Source organism: Marmota marmota, unplaced genomic scaffold (genome assembly GCF_001458135.2).
Source record: "Marmota marmota marmota unplaced genomic scaffold, marMar, whole genome shotgun sequence".
In the NCBI taxonomy this organism is placed as follows: Eukaryota; Metazoa; Chordata; class Mammalia; order Rodentia; family Sciuridae; genus Marmota; species Marmota marmota.
Window position 1 is genome coordinate 21055232 of NW_026000019.1, and position 13730 is coordinate 21068961.

The window sequence follows — 13730 nt, forward strand, 5'->3', positions numbered from 1 at the left end:
AAAAAAAAAAAAAAAAAAAAAAAACAAACATAAGCCAGGAGCAGTGGCACATGCCTAATCCCAGTGGCTCAAAAGGCTGAGGCAGGAGGATTGTGAGTTCAAGGTCAGCCTCAGTTAACTTAGAGAGTCCCTAAGCAACTTAAGGAGACCCTGCCTCAAAGTAAAAAATAAAAAGGGCTGGCGATGTGGCTCAGAGGTTAAGCACTCCTGGGTTCAGTCCCCCACCCCCCAAAAAAATAAGAAAGAAAAAGAAAACAAATCTTAAAACAAGTGAAGCAGCTCAAAAGACATTATATTTTTGGAACATGAACCAGCAAGTTTCAAGTGAAATTATTGGAAAGGAATAGAAGCAAAGCAGGCTTCAGTGCCATATAGACTTAATCTTTATTCTAATTGTATTATTTGAAATGTCAGTTCCTAAATGGTTTCAAATCTGTCTATGATCTGAGATATGTTTATTAATAATGATGATGATATTTGTTAAAATACATTGAGTACCAGGCAGTGATTGTTAAGAAAACAGAGCTTATAGTTAAGCAGTTTGCCCAGTCCATAAACTTATTTTTTACCCACCTTTTGTTCTTCCCTTCTGTTACAGTGAAAGAAGTGTCCTTTTTTTCAAAGTCTAATCAGTCAAAATATTTTTACCCTGGACCCCATCCCTCTTGCTTTATCAAGGACTTCTTTCATGTCTTAAGTCTTTTTCCCTCTACCGTACCATTCTCGTCAGCATATACACATAATTTGGAATCTCCTAATTTAAACTCTCTTTGGCGCCACATCACATTCCAACAACTGCCCATTTCTCACTTCCTCAAAAGACTTCCATTCACTCTTCATCCAGCTTCTCCAGTATTGTCAAAATCACCTTTCTTGGGGAAGAAGGCCAGCGTCTCATTGGGGGATTCTTCTGCCAAGGAATCCAAGCCACCCTAAATAGCCACCCTAAACCTTAATATCTCAAATAATTAAGCCATCCTAAATTTTAAGATCTCAAATAATTAACAAATAATAAAACACAAACACTCAGAAATATATTTACAAAAGCAAAGCCCCTGATAGATCTAGTCCACATGGGTTCTTGAACTAGACAAAGACAAAATGACTCTGGTGGTTTATTTAAGGGAGTACATCAAAGGCAGGGGTAAGGTTTCAAGGGTGGAGTCTTGCTTTGTGATGTCTTGCAGTCAGCAGGTTGATTGACATCTTGACAGGTCACACCCATTTCAGGGTCTGTGTGGGATCTTAGGTAGAGCTTGAGGAGGGGGGAGGTTCACCAACATCAGAAGGTCAATCCCTGTGGGGAGTGCCCCCAGGGAGTTCCCAGTGCCAGACTTATCCCCTCAGGAGGCTACTATGCACAACCTAGTCCACACACAGCCCACAGAGGGCTTGTAATAATCACCAGTAGTTTTCGTATTGCCACATCTAATGGGCCATTCTCATCTTTAGTGCTCACTAGTTTTTGACAGTTATCCAAGCCCTGCTTTTTACAACTCCTTTCTTTCAGCTCTCAAAACACATCATTTTCCTGGCTTTTATTCTAAGCCCTCATTCCTTTTCAGTGATCTTTGTGGCTCTTCTCTTTTCTACCTACGATTAGATGCTGGTTGCTCTATTCTCTAGCCATACCCTATTTGGGGGACATCCTCGGTTCTAACTATACCCACCACCTCTGGGATTTCATCCAGATCCCATGGGCTTAAACACTGTCTTAAGCTTATATGCTTTAGCTGAGGCACCATTCTTATCCCTCTTGTTATTTGACATATTCAATTGAATGTTTAATATATTTTTCAATTGTTGGGCAGGGGGTGTGACTCAGTGGTAGAGCATTTGCCTAGCATGTATGAGGCCCTGGATTCAGTCCCCAGTCCTGCCCCCCCCAAAAAAAGTTACTAAATTGCTAGTTTTCCCCATATAAATAGGTTCCTTTCCTAATCATCTCCTAATCATCCTATCTCAGTAAATGTCACCACTATCCACCAGGTTGTTCTAGCCATAAACTTGGGAGGCTTCCTCGCTTCTTCCCTTTTCCTCCTGATTACCTTCTTTCCACAGTGCAGACCATCTGCGAGTCCTATTTTTTCCTATCTAGACTGTCTCAGATTTGGTAATTTCATTCCCACCATTGACACCTAGTCCAAGTTGCCATCTGTTTCCTCAACTCCTCAGCCTGGGAACTGATTGGCCTGCTTCTGCACTCACCCTCCCTCACATTCCTTTTTTTGTTTTTCAAGGTAGCTATCATGTCTTTAAAGTATCAGTGATGTGCCTCCCACCTGCCTTCCTGGCTTCCCTTGCCCTGTAATCAGATGCAGACTTCTTACCTTGTTCTGTGCCATCCTACTTTGTTTGACACTTACTGCTTCTCCAGTCTCACCTTCAAATGACCCAGTTGCTTACCAATTACGTTCACCCCAGGCTGCTTTCTCTTCCTCTCTTGCCAAGTCTTTTTCACTTTTTCACCTTTGTACTTAGCTTAAATAATCTTCATACTTGTAAGATAACTTGCTGCTGCTTATGTTTCAAATCTCAGCTCAAATACTACTTTCTTAGTCTTTTCCTCACAAAATCTTCAAAGAAGACCCTTTTTCTCCATATATCCTAATGGTTTCTTTGTTCTCTTGTTAGTCTTATTCCTTCCATAAGAATATAATTTCTAAAAGGACTAGAACCTTGACTATCTTGTTCAAAGTTGTATCCACGTACCTGACATACACTAAACTCTGAGTAGGTGTTTGTGTAATAACTGAGTTGTGAAGATCAGAGCCAGTATTCAAACACAGACATGCCTTACTGCATTTCCATTTGATTTTCAATGTGAACTATTTTTTAAAAAATTTATTAAATTTACATTTAATCTATTATTTCACAGCAAAGGAAGAAATAATGTTAGTAGAAAAATTCTTGGCCATTCTTTGACTCTGTTTCTAGACTTCCAGTTCTAGATCAGGAGCTCCAGAGTTTTGTGTCACGCAGATGCTGGAAAAAAAAAAAAAAAAAAAAAAAAACGTAGGGAGAACACAGCACGCTGAAAGCCTGGAAATGTTTACACATCAGGTAACAACCAACGGTAAAGCTTTGTCATGCCGCAAAAATCTTTGCATCCAATTTCCATGAGGAGCACAGGAAAATACTTTTGAAGTCTCCACATAACTGTCCATCCTTTTAAAGAAAATCTACTTCAAGCAAAGTTATCAACCTGCAGAAAAATCACACATAGCATTACTAAGTATATTCCAAAAAAATGTACAATATGCATAACTGGAAAAAAATACAACATTTAAAAAAATTGTAAGAAAAAATTCTTATCAGTAATGGCAATAACCAACTATCTATTTAGAATTGCAAAATAATTATTTTCCTGGAGTTATATATCTGAAATACAAGTTTTTCATGCAGAAAGATGAGTAGAATATGTTCAGAAGTCACTTGATTCAGTTAGAGCCAATCTCATTGCTGACTTGCTATAAATATTTTTTTTTTCAGTTTTGTTGTATCTGGAGGAATGATGCCTCCATACTTAAAACACTAGCCTAAAATTCTTTTAATAATTTTTAAAGTTGTATCTTTAGAGAACATTGCTGAAACCGGAATATTATAGAAATTTATATTACTTTTTATTGTTAAGTAGCATAAATTCTATAGCAACAAATTCTACCCAATACTTAAAATGAATAAAAGGTTTCCTTGGCCTTATTTCTTCCCTATTACCAGATTATGGTTGGTAATAAATCAGAAGCATAGCATACATGCTGATGGGTTTTGGTGTTTTTGCTGTTTCTGTGATTTCCAAAAGATACTTTTAACTCATATTTTAAAAAGTTTCTATGATGACAATTGAAATTAACTTTATGGAGCATAAGGTAAAGAATCAAGGTAAAGGTATGCACTTATAACACTTAAACTTTCCTTTACCCAGGACCTTTTTAATTGACAAGCACTGGGGTGGGAGCCGGGGAAGAAACTATCCCTTTCCTTCTAAGAAGCTTGTAGTGCAGGGTTAAGATATAATTTTTTGTATATATTCAAGCATCTTACTTATTATCCCTTACTTCAACTTTCATTTTTTAAAAAAAATATTTCAGGAGAGTGGTATTACCAGGTTTAGAAAAAGAAATAACACTAAGCACGGCATTAGTATCAAAGGTGTTTTACATTTCCTACCCACTTTTGTGTTATTCCCACACCTAGAGTAAATGTATGTCTTCAGTAGAATAAGTTTCTTAAGTATGTTATAATTTTGCTTAATTTTTAGAGGAAACAGAATTAGTGATCTTTAGAAAAGAATGCCATATTACCTTAAATAATGAAACCTTTCCCCCTTTTCACTTGAAGAATATGTTATTTGGAGTGTTGTTTTTCATTAAATTATTTCTATTACAGGAACATATAGACATTTAGTATTTTACAGAAAAACAACAATCTAATTATATAATATGGTAAATTTTATTTTTTAAACTTTATGGAATTTTAAGCTAATTAGGGCAATACTAACAAAGAATCACAGTATCTTTGAAATACGACCTACTAAAGTTATAGGTCTAGTAATCTATTACAGTTTAGTTGCTTCATTATCATAATAAGCAGTTTAGAAGGATTACTCCAGCAACAGCCTGTTGTGACTTGTAATAGAAAAATAGCCCCTTTTAAAACATGTCAATGTCCTAAAATATGTAATTTGGATAATTTTGAGATTTGGGAGAGCCACTATATCAAGAAGTTGGTTGTACATGTTGATTTCTAGGCCTCCTATCTCATGAGCGAAATGTTCTCAGAGTAGAAACTGACTTTTCATTTTAGGTAGGTAGATAGATAGGTACATACATGCACACAAATGCGTGTCTGGAGAAGGGGGACTCTTGACCAACAGCAGGTAGGCACCATAGTCACTTTAAACAGAACCAGTATTTTCCTTGCCCTACACACCTGAAACAACTACTATAGGTAGACTTCTACACTGATACGGAATACTGCCTAAAACCCAGATCCCCCCAATGTGCAGTGCATTCTCATCACCCTGAAGAACCGTCAGAGTTGCCCAGCTTGCTTATAAGTTTCAGATCCTCAGGTTGGCACAACCCCAAAGACAACGGACATCACAAAATGAAAATACACCACCCTAAACATTCTCATGACCTGTCTAAGAGAAACCAATGCTAGCAGTAAGCCTAAGTACAGGAATGTGTACATTGTGGGAAATGGTGGTTTGTGGGAGATAACTAAAAAACCTTACCCTTAATTTACTATTTTAAAAATAAATTCACAGAATATAGAATAAGATGAAAAAGCACACAAATAGCATTCCCTGTTGTTTTGTCCCTTTGAGGTGTTGTATCATTTGCATTAATGATGACATAGAATCTGAAGGGTTTTGACTGAATAACTTTATTTATACGAGCAGTCCAGTCTCACTATGGTAAAAGGAAGGTGATTGGCCATGGCATCATTTTAGTGCAATGGTAATTAGTATGCCTATGTGTAGGTATAAGTCTCTATGACTTATGTAAGAGCCCTGTAGAGGCAAACAGGAAGTGAATGTAAGAAACCTGCCAAGTATGCTAGAATGTCTGTCTGCACCTTACGACAGGATTCAGAATCGCCTAAGCATTTTTAAGGAAGGCTCCATCACTTTCATATGTTGTAACAGCGGCAACACCACATATACTATAAAAGCATATTAATCTTGTAAGAAATTTGGAAATATGATAAGTTCAGTATATAGAGATATTAAAAGTGATAGCCATTATTTTACAAAGATTAAAACCGTGACAAAGAAAGTTACAGATATGGAATGTTAACAAGTCATATCAGTAGAGACAGAATCCCATCCAGACCCTTATTCCAAAGTCATTGCACTCCTCTAACTTTGTTAAAATTCAAGAGTTGTTAGTAAGCTAATTTTCAAATTAATTGTGCTGCATTTAAGAAAATTAATTGCCATTCCTAAGGGGAAACTGCCCATACATCAATGATAAGGAAAAAAATAGTATAGTGCTTCCTTATGCCCTTTAAAAATAATTTTAAGATACGGTAATAAGATATGAGTAAGAAAAACATTTGTTAGAATCACTTACTTTCACATTCTAAGTCTGCACTGAATTTGTTTCATACAAACAGTTTATGACCAAAGGGTGCTTAGCCATGTTCTTTGAAGATGATAGAGCAACACCTTACTTCATCATCAGAAGACTTGTGATTAAACTACCTATTTATTAGCCTTAGGTCTAAGCACAATATGGATTTCCTTATTTTTTAATAAGCATATAATGTAACGGTGAAATATATTCGTAAGGAACAAGAAAGCTATGAGACAAATATGGAGATTTACTTTAGCACCTATTCTAGTGCTAAATACACTACTAATATGTTATACTATATTCTGAGATCCTAAAGTCTGTAGAGGATGCTAAATATTTGAAACTTTTATCTGACATATTATTATAGAACTACTAAATTAGTGGCTGAAAAGTAACCAAATAACCTCTCCCAACATGGATCTTTCAAAGTATCCTAATAAGACAAGGAAATGTCTTTTTGTATATTTGTAATTATAAACTTATTTAGAATCAAAATTTAAATATTCATGTCTAGCCTTTTAAAAATATGCACTTTACCCCACTATGAATCAGCTGTGGCAAGGGTGGGTTAGGGAAGAATTCCCAAGCTGGTTGTAACCCCTGATGTTTCGGATATGCCTTGGTCCACATGAAAAAAATATATATATATTTATATATATACATACACTTTATTGTGTTTAAATAGGACTGGGTATCTCAGTGGTAGAGCGCTTGCCTAGCAGATGTGAGGCACTGAGTTGAATTCTCAGCACCACATATAAATAAATAAAATAAATGTCCATCGACAACTAAAAAAAAAAAAAAGTTTGAAAAAATAGGAAAATAGGACTGATGGGATGTAACTCAATGATGGACCACTTCCTGGCATGGACAAAGCCCTGGGTTTGATCCCCAGCACCAAAAAAAAAGTGTTGAGCTTCTATTATCCTTAATTTTGGAAAAGTATCCATCAACCACTGCTTGATTTTTATCTGACAAACATAATTTGTCTGTTAGGTAGCCAAAAAATCAAAGCAAATGAAGGGACTAGAAATAAATTAGAAACATTAGCATCTTAAATTTGATAAATTTCTGAGGTTGGTTTTTTTTTTAAGGCAAACTATCTCCAATGTAAGGTAGTAAAAGAACTTTGGAGACATGCATATTAACAAAAAATTAACATTATTTTTTTATTTGAGAGAATGATATTGTGTCAATAGAGCTGGCATGCATGTTAAATGGCCATATTACCTGTTTGATTTTGTTCACATGACAGATTTCTGTTTTATAAAGAAAAAAAGGAAATTGATACAGCCCTTTTTAATATAGTTATGATAATTTTAGATTCTATTCAGTTTTTGAACTTGTTCATTCCAATAGGGCATTATGACTGAGATTCTGTTTGGTGCTTAAATCACAGTAACTAAAGGTCATTATTCATATTTTAACTGGTTAGTCCAGCTAAAGAGTTTTTAATACTAGCATTAACTTTTGAATTATGTTTGAGGTATTTGACTTTACGGCATGTTTAGTTTCTTTTCATTTCTTATTAGTATTTTTCAGTCTCCTGCCCCTGCCTCCAACAAGAACTCTCCTCTCTGCTCAACATCAGAAACATTTTCCTTTTTGGCATGTGCTTGCTAGTTCCCCAAGCAGTATAAGCAAATTGGAAAGTTCAGCTGTCATTCTTGGAAGGTCATAGATCACACTAGCAGTCTGAGTAATCCAAGAGGTTTTAAGTATCATAGCATTTAGTTTAAAGTGAAATTTGCTCTGACAGGGCTGGCAGACCAATAGGAAAAAGAAATATTTGTGCTTGCAAAAGTGCATATGTAGAGACCAAGAGTATAAGTGATGGCTGGAAGTGATTTCAGTCTAAAAAAACAAATCATTAAGAGAGTGCATAGGGGTAAAATACACAGTTCATATTTTAAAGAGTCTCAAAATGAACCAGCACTAAGGTTAGCATTACATAGTAATTAGTTGTGGTGTTCAGGATTTAACTCACTCAGTCCCAGACAGTATGGTTAAACTATCACTGAGAAAACACTGCTCCTAACTCGATGTTCTCTACTTTAAGCCTACAGCAGTTATCTTTGTACCTTAGAAAACCCAGGTATTATGACAGATTATATAAATGTTGAACCAGGAACAGACAAACAATTATTTAAAAGAGGTGCTAATGACTAAATTTAGTGACCCAGAGGTTTTTGAGCCTCTGGGTAAGTTCCTTTAACATTTGGTGGCATGAAGTGAAGCAGTGCCTGTATTAGAACTGCCGGTTTCAAGAAGTCCTTATACTTAAGTGAAGGAGTGTAAGTTAAAAATGACTAGAGATACCAGAGAGCCTGAGGTCATTATAGGTCTAGATAAATATTCACTTCAACTTCACAGTCATATCAGATGACTCCCATTGGGCACCTATTAAGAGTATTGTTTCTGTTAACAGCTACAGATAAGGATAAATAAAATACCTTCTAGTAGTTCCAATTACTTCTTTCAAGTCATTGTTTGCTTCAAGAAAGCCAGTTTTGAGTCATAAGAATACATGGTTTATAAGTTTTTTTTCTTGAATGTGCAGAGCAGATAAGTAACAATTAAAAAAATAAATAAATAAGACTTCCAGCAAGATGGCACTGAGCTCCTACACAGAGAGGTAGAAATGGTGGATGAGATGTGACAGACAGTTTCAATACATGACCAAGTTCCCAAGCAAGATGGGAAAACTCCAGGTATCAAAAAATAAAATAACCATCCACCAGAGTATTGAAATAGGTGTAGGTTATATGATACTAGAAGATATAAATGAATCCCTTTTATAAAGCTTGGAACTTCAAAAGGCTCCTTTTTTTCTTACCAGCCGAAAGGACTAGATAATTTTAATTCATCATCCTAGAGAAATGGTCAAAACTTGTCTTGTGCCCCAAGCCTTCAGTAGAGAGGACAGACACCCCTGAGAAAGAGAAACCCTCGAGCTGGCTCCATCACATGAGTAGATTGTGAATCCATCCTGTGCATCTAGTGCAGGGATCCCCAAGTCAAGAAATTAACAGGTAATGTCTGACAGTCCCTGGTACATTATAAACAAATACTGAAAATCCCTGTAGAAATATTCCACAGCTCAAGGGCCAACAGACAGGAAACAACAACAAAAACTGAAATCGACTGCACAATAAGAAAATTACAAAGCATGTGAAGAAAGGACCATCATGAAGGAGAATTATCAGACACAGTAAGACATAGGCACCCAAGAGCTAGAGTTCAGAATCTCAGATCAGGTGAGTGGTGCATGAGTGTAATCACAGCTACTGGGGAGGCTGAGCAGGAGGATTGGGAGCTCAGGGCCAGCCTGGGCAACCTAGTGATACCCTGTCTCAAGATAAGAAATAAAAAGGTTCCATGGTAGAGCACCACTAGGTTCTATTCAAATAGAAGAAGAGAGGTCTCAATGGGACTATAAAATGTACTATTTAAGATACCACCGATGACATTTCTCCCCGTTAAGAAACATAATCATTAAAATAGACTCTAGATGAGCAAACAATTAAGGTATATAAGAAGAGGTGTAAATTGAGATTAAAAGAGAGAGAAATGGGCTTTCTTTGCCATTTGGAATAAATTAGTGACTATTTTTACATATGCTCCCTGAATGATTAGTACAAATTAGTTTTTATCTGGAGCATCTCAGCATAGTAACTAAATTGAAAGGATCTGTCCCCAAGGTGGTGCTTTTTTCTTTTAGAACTGACTGACAGATATCTGTTTAGAAAAACTTTAATAAACTCCAGATGAGTACTTTAGATTCAGCTTCCTACCATTCATATAATTTGCCCTTGGTTTTTGGAAAATTGTTAGTTTGACCTCACTAAGAATTTGATTCTTCAAGATGATTTAGATATTTAGTTTTATCATAATGAAAAAAAGCTTATGATTAAGCATATGAAGAATAAGAATAAAAACTAAAAGGAAAATGACATCTAAACTTGATCTATATTGGTGAAACCCATTTAAAAGGCTCCTTAGCTGTGTGCTCTTAGATTTCATTTTCTCAATAATACTTTTGTTCAAATTCAAAGTAATAAATAATGCCTTTGAGCAACCCAAAATATATGCATTTATTACAAGTGAATTTATAGAAACCAGAAAAGAGGCCATTTATGTAGTTCAGTGAAGATCTTAGAAGCCATGCTATGATGTTAGTACTTTAATATACATTGTGGTTTCGGTGTCTTTGACAATTGGCATCTTTTCTATTTTCCTAGGCACCAACTTACACAAGTTTTTAAAATATAGGTATTTCTATTTAAGTTATTTCATGTTAATAAAATGAATACATTGATTATCTAACGGCAGAGAAATTTAAATTTGATAAGCCTTGTTTTTTTTTTTTTACTTGTTCATTACTACTTTATTTATTTATTTTTTTAATTTTTTATTGTGGGTTGTTCAAAACATTACAAATTTCTTGACATATCATATTCCACACTTTGATTCAAGTGGGTTATGAACTCCCACCTTCACCCCATACACAGATTGCAGAATCACATCAGTTACACATCCATTGATTTACAAATTGCCATACTAGTGTCTGTTGTGCTCCGCTGCCTTTCCCATCCTCCACCCTCCCCCCTCCCCACCTCTCCCCTCCCCTCCCCTCCTCTCTCTCTACCCCCTCCACTGTATAACCCTGAGGGTCTCCTTCCATTACCATGCAATTTCCCTTCTCTCTCCCTTTCCCTCCCACCTCTCATCCCTGTTAAATGTTAATCTTCTTCTCCTGCTCTTCGTCCCTACTCTGTTCTTAGTTACTCTCCTTATATCAAAGAAGACATTTGGCATTTGTTTTTTAGGGATTGGCTAGCTTCACTTAGCATAATCTGCTCTAATGCCATCCATTTCCCTGTAAATTCTATGATTTTGTCATTTTTTAATGCAGAGTAATACTCCATTGTGTATAAATGCCACATTTTTTTTATCCATTCGTCTATTGAAGGGCATCTAGGTTGGTTCCACAGTCTTGCTATTGTGAACTGTGCTGCTATGAACATCGATGTAGCAGTGTCCCTGTAGCATGCTCTTTTTAGGTCTTTAGGGAATAGACCAAGAAGGGGAATAGCTGGGTCAAATGGTGGCTCCATTCCCAGCTTTCCAAGAAATCTCCATACTGCTTTCCAAATTGGCTGCACCAATCTGCAGTCCCACCAGCAATGTACAAGTGTACCCTTTTCCCCACATCCTCGCCAGCACTTGTTGTTGTTTGACTTCATAATGGCTGCCAATCTTACTGGAGTGAGATGGTATCTTAGGGTGGTTTTCATTTGCATTTCTCTGACAGCTAGAGATGTTGAGCATTTTTTCATGTACTTGTTGACTGACTGTATGTCCTCCTCTGAGAAGTGTCTGTTCAGGTCCTTGGCCCATTTGTTGATTGGGTTGTTTGTTCTCTTATTGTCTAATTTTTTGAGTTCTTTGTATACTCTGGATATTAGGGCTCTATCTGAAGTGTGAGGAGTAAAGATTTGTTCCCAGGGTGTAGGCTCCCTATTTACCTCTCTTATTGTTTCTTTAGCTGAGAAAAAACTTTTTAGTTTGAGTAAGTCCCATTTGTTGATTCTAGTTATTAACTTTTGTGCTATGGGTGTCCTATTGAGGAATTTGGAGCCCGACCCCACCAACTGTAGATCGTAGCCAACTTTTTCTTCTATCAGACGGCGCGTCTCTGATTTGATATCAAGCTCCTTGATCTATTTTGAATTCACTTTTGTGCATGGCGAGAGAAAGGGATTCAGTTTCATTTTGTTGCATATGGATTTCCAGTTTTCCCAACACCATTTGTTGAAGATGCTATACTTCCTCCATTGCATGCTTTTAGCCCCTTTATCAAATATAAGATAGTTGTAGTTTTGTGGATTGGTTTCTGTGTCCTCTATTCTGTACCATTGGTCCACCCGCCGATAAGCCTTGTTTTAAAATTAGAAATACATAGTAGGTATTCAGTGCTAAGACAAGCTCTCCATCTAGTGGTTATTTTGTAAATTACAAGCATTTTGATCTCAATAATCATCGCTTTAGGAATGTCAGGTATTATTTTTATAGGCATTATCTTATTCAAACTACACTTGTGCTCTGCGTACTACAAGAATTTCGGAAAGATTTTTTCTTCCTGTTAAACAGAGTATAGCTTCTATCAATTTTTTAAAAAATTTTGTCTGCACATGGCTTTTTTAAAAAATATTTTTAGTTTAGATGGACACAAAACCTTTATTTTATTTACTTACTTATTTTATGTGCTGAGGATTGACCCCAGTGCCTTACACATGCTAGGGCAAGCTCTTCACCACTGATCTACAACCCCAGTCCTATCAGATTTTATCTACGTGAATACCAGTCTCTTAGTTTGATGAAGCATTTTCCTGTACTAAAGGGGCAAAAACTGTTTCATTCTAATTATCAGTAATCTTGAAAATTTTCCCCTAGTTTTGAAATTTTTCTTCTTCACTGTTAGTTCAAACAAAAAAAAATATTACATTCTTTATTGTGAAGTGTAGCATAGTTGGTCACTGCTTTTCTGCCAGTGCCTCTTTCTAGGTTTTCAATACTTCACATTTGAACTTCCAGAATAGTGTCTTAAATATTTTCTAGGTTTCTGACTCTCAACCTCCTTTCCTACCACAGATAAATTTCTAAACACAGAATTAGTTTGTTCTCTTTCTTAAAAACCACCAGCATCTCTTAGAAAGCATATAGTTCTTGGCATAGTTTGTGAAGAGTTCCAGTGTCTGGTCCTTGCCTCCCTTCCTAGCTTGCTTTCCCATCACTTGCTTTCATCCTGAGCCTAAGACCTTCTCCATAACATGTGCTTTGCTGTTCTTTGGCCCACTCTTTCTTGCTCAGGCTACTACTCTATCAGCAATTCTCTCTTTACCTGTGAAATCCTACCTGTCCTCAGACTCATCTGATCATGCATTCAGACACTGTTGAGTGTCTCCTCCATGTCAGATTCTATGCTGGATACTGGGAGGTACTGCTGAACGAGACAGATTGTGCACTTGGTGGGCTTACATTCTGTAGGAGAGCACAACAATAAGCAAAATTATAATAGGTGCATTAAAATGGAGCTGTTTTCCATGAAGGCATTCTAGCCTCCCAAATTCTTCTCTAGCAGTGTGTGTGTGTGTGTGTGTGTGTGTGTGTGTGTGTATCTACCATATATTAAATAATCTATTCAGGAATATAAACATACTAATTTTGATTCTGTGTTCAACATATTAGAGTAATTAATAAAGACAATGAAATGTTCCAGAAAATTGTTAACAAATCACTTCATGCAATTCTATAAACTTCAGAGAAGTTTTGTCTCATGAAGCTAGCTCATGTCAAGTCCTTTCAGTTGACAATCCCAAAATAATTTCAGCCACTTAGGAGGCTTAGACAGGATAGCAAGTTCAAGGCCAGCCTCAGCAACTTAATGAGGCCCTAAACAAGTTAGTGGGACCCTGTTTCAAAAAATGGGAGTTGGAGCTTGGGGAATGTAGCTCAGTGATAAAGCACCCCTGGGTTAAATCTTTGGTACCAATAAATAAATAAATAAATAAATAAATAAGTTCCAAAATAATTTTAACCTTTATTATTACCTTATGGATCACAAAGTGACATTATGGTGGGTGG

At 36.3% G+C, this 13730-nt stretch overlaps 1 protein-coding gene across 3 annotated transcripts in view; it reads left to right on the top strand.

Moving 5' to 3' along the window:
* The window catches only part of Kifap3 (kinesin associated protein 3), a 162520-nt gene that overhangs the window by 118243 nt on the left and 30547 nt on the right, over window positions 1-13730 (top strand). The window lies entirely within an intron of this gene.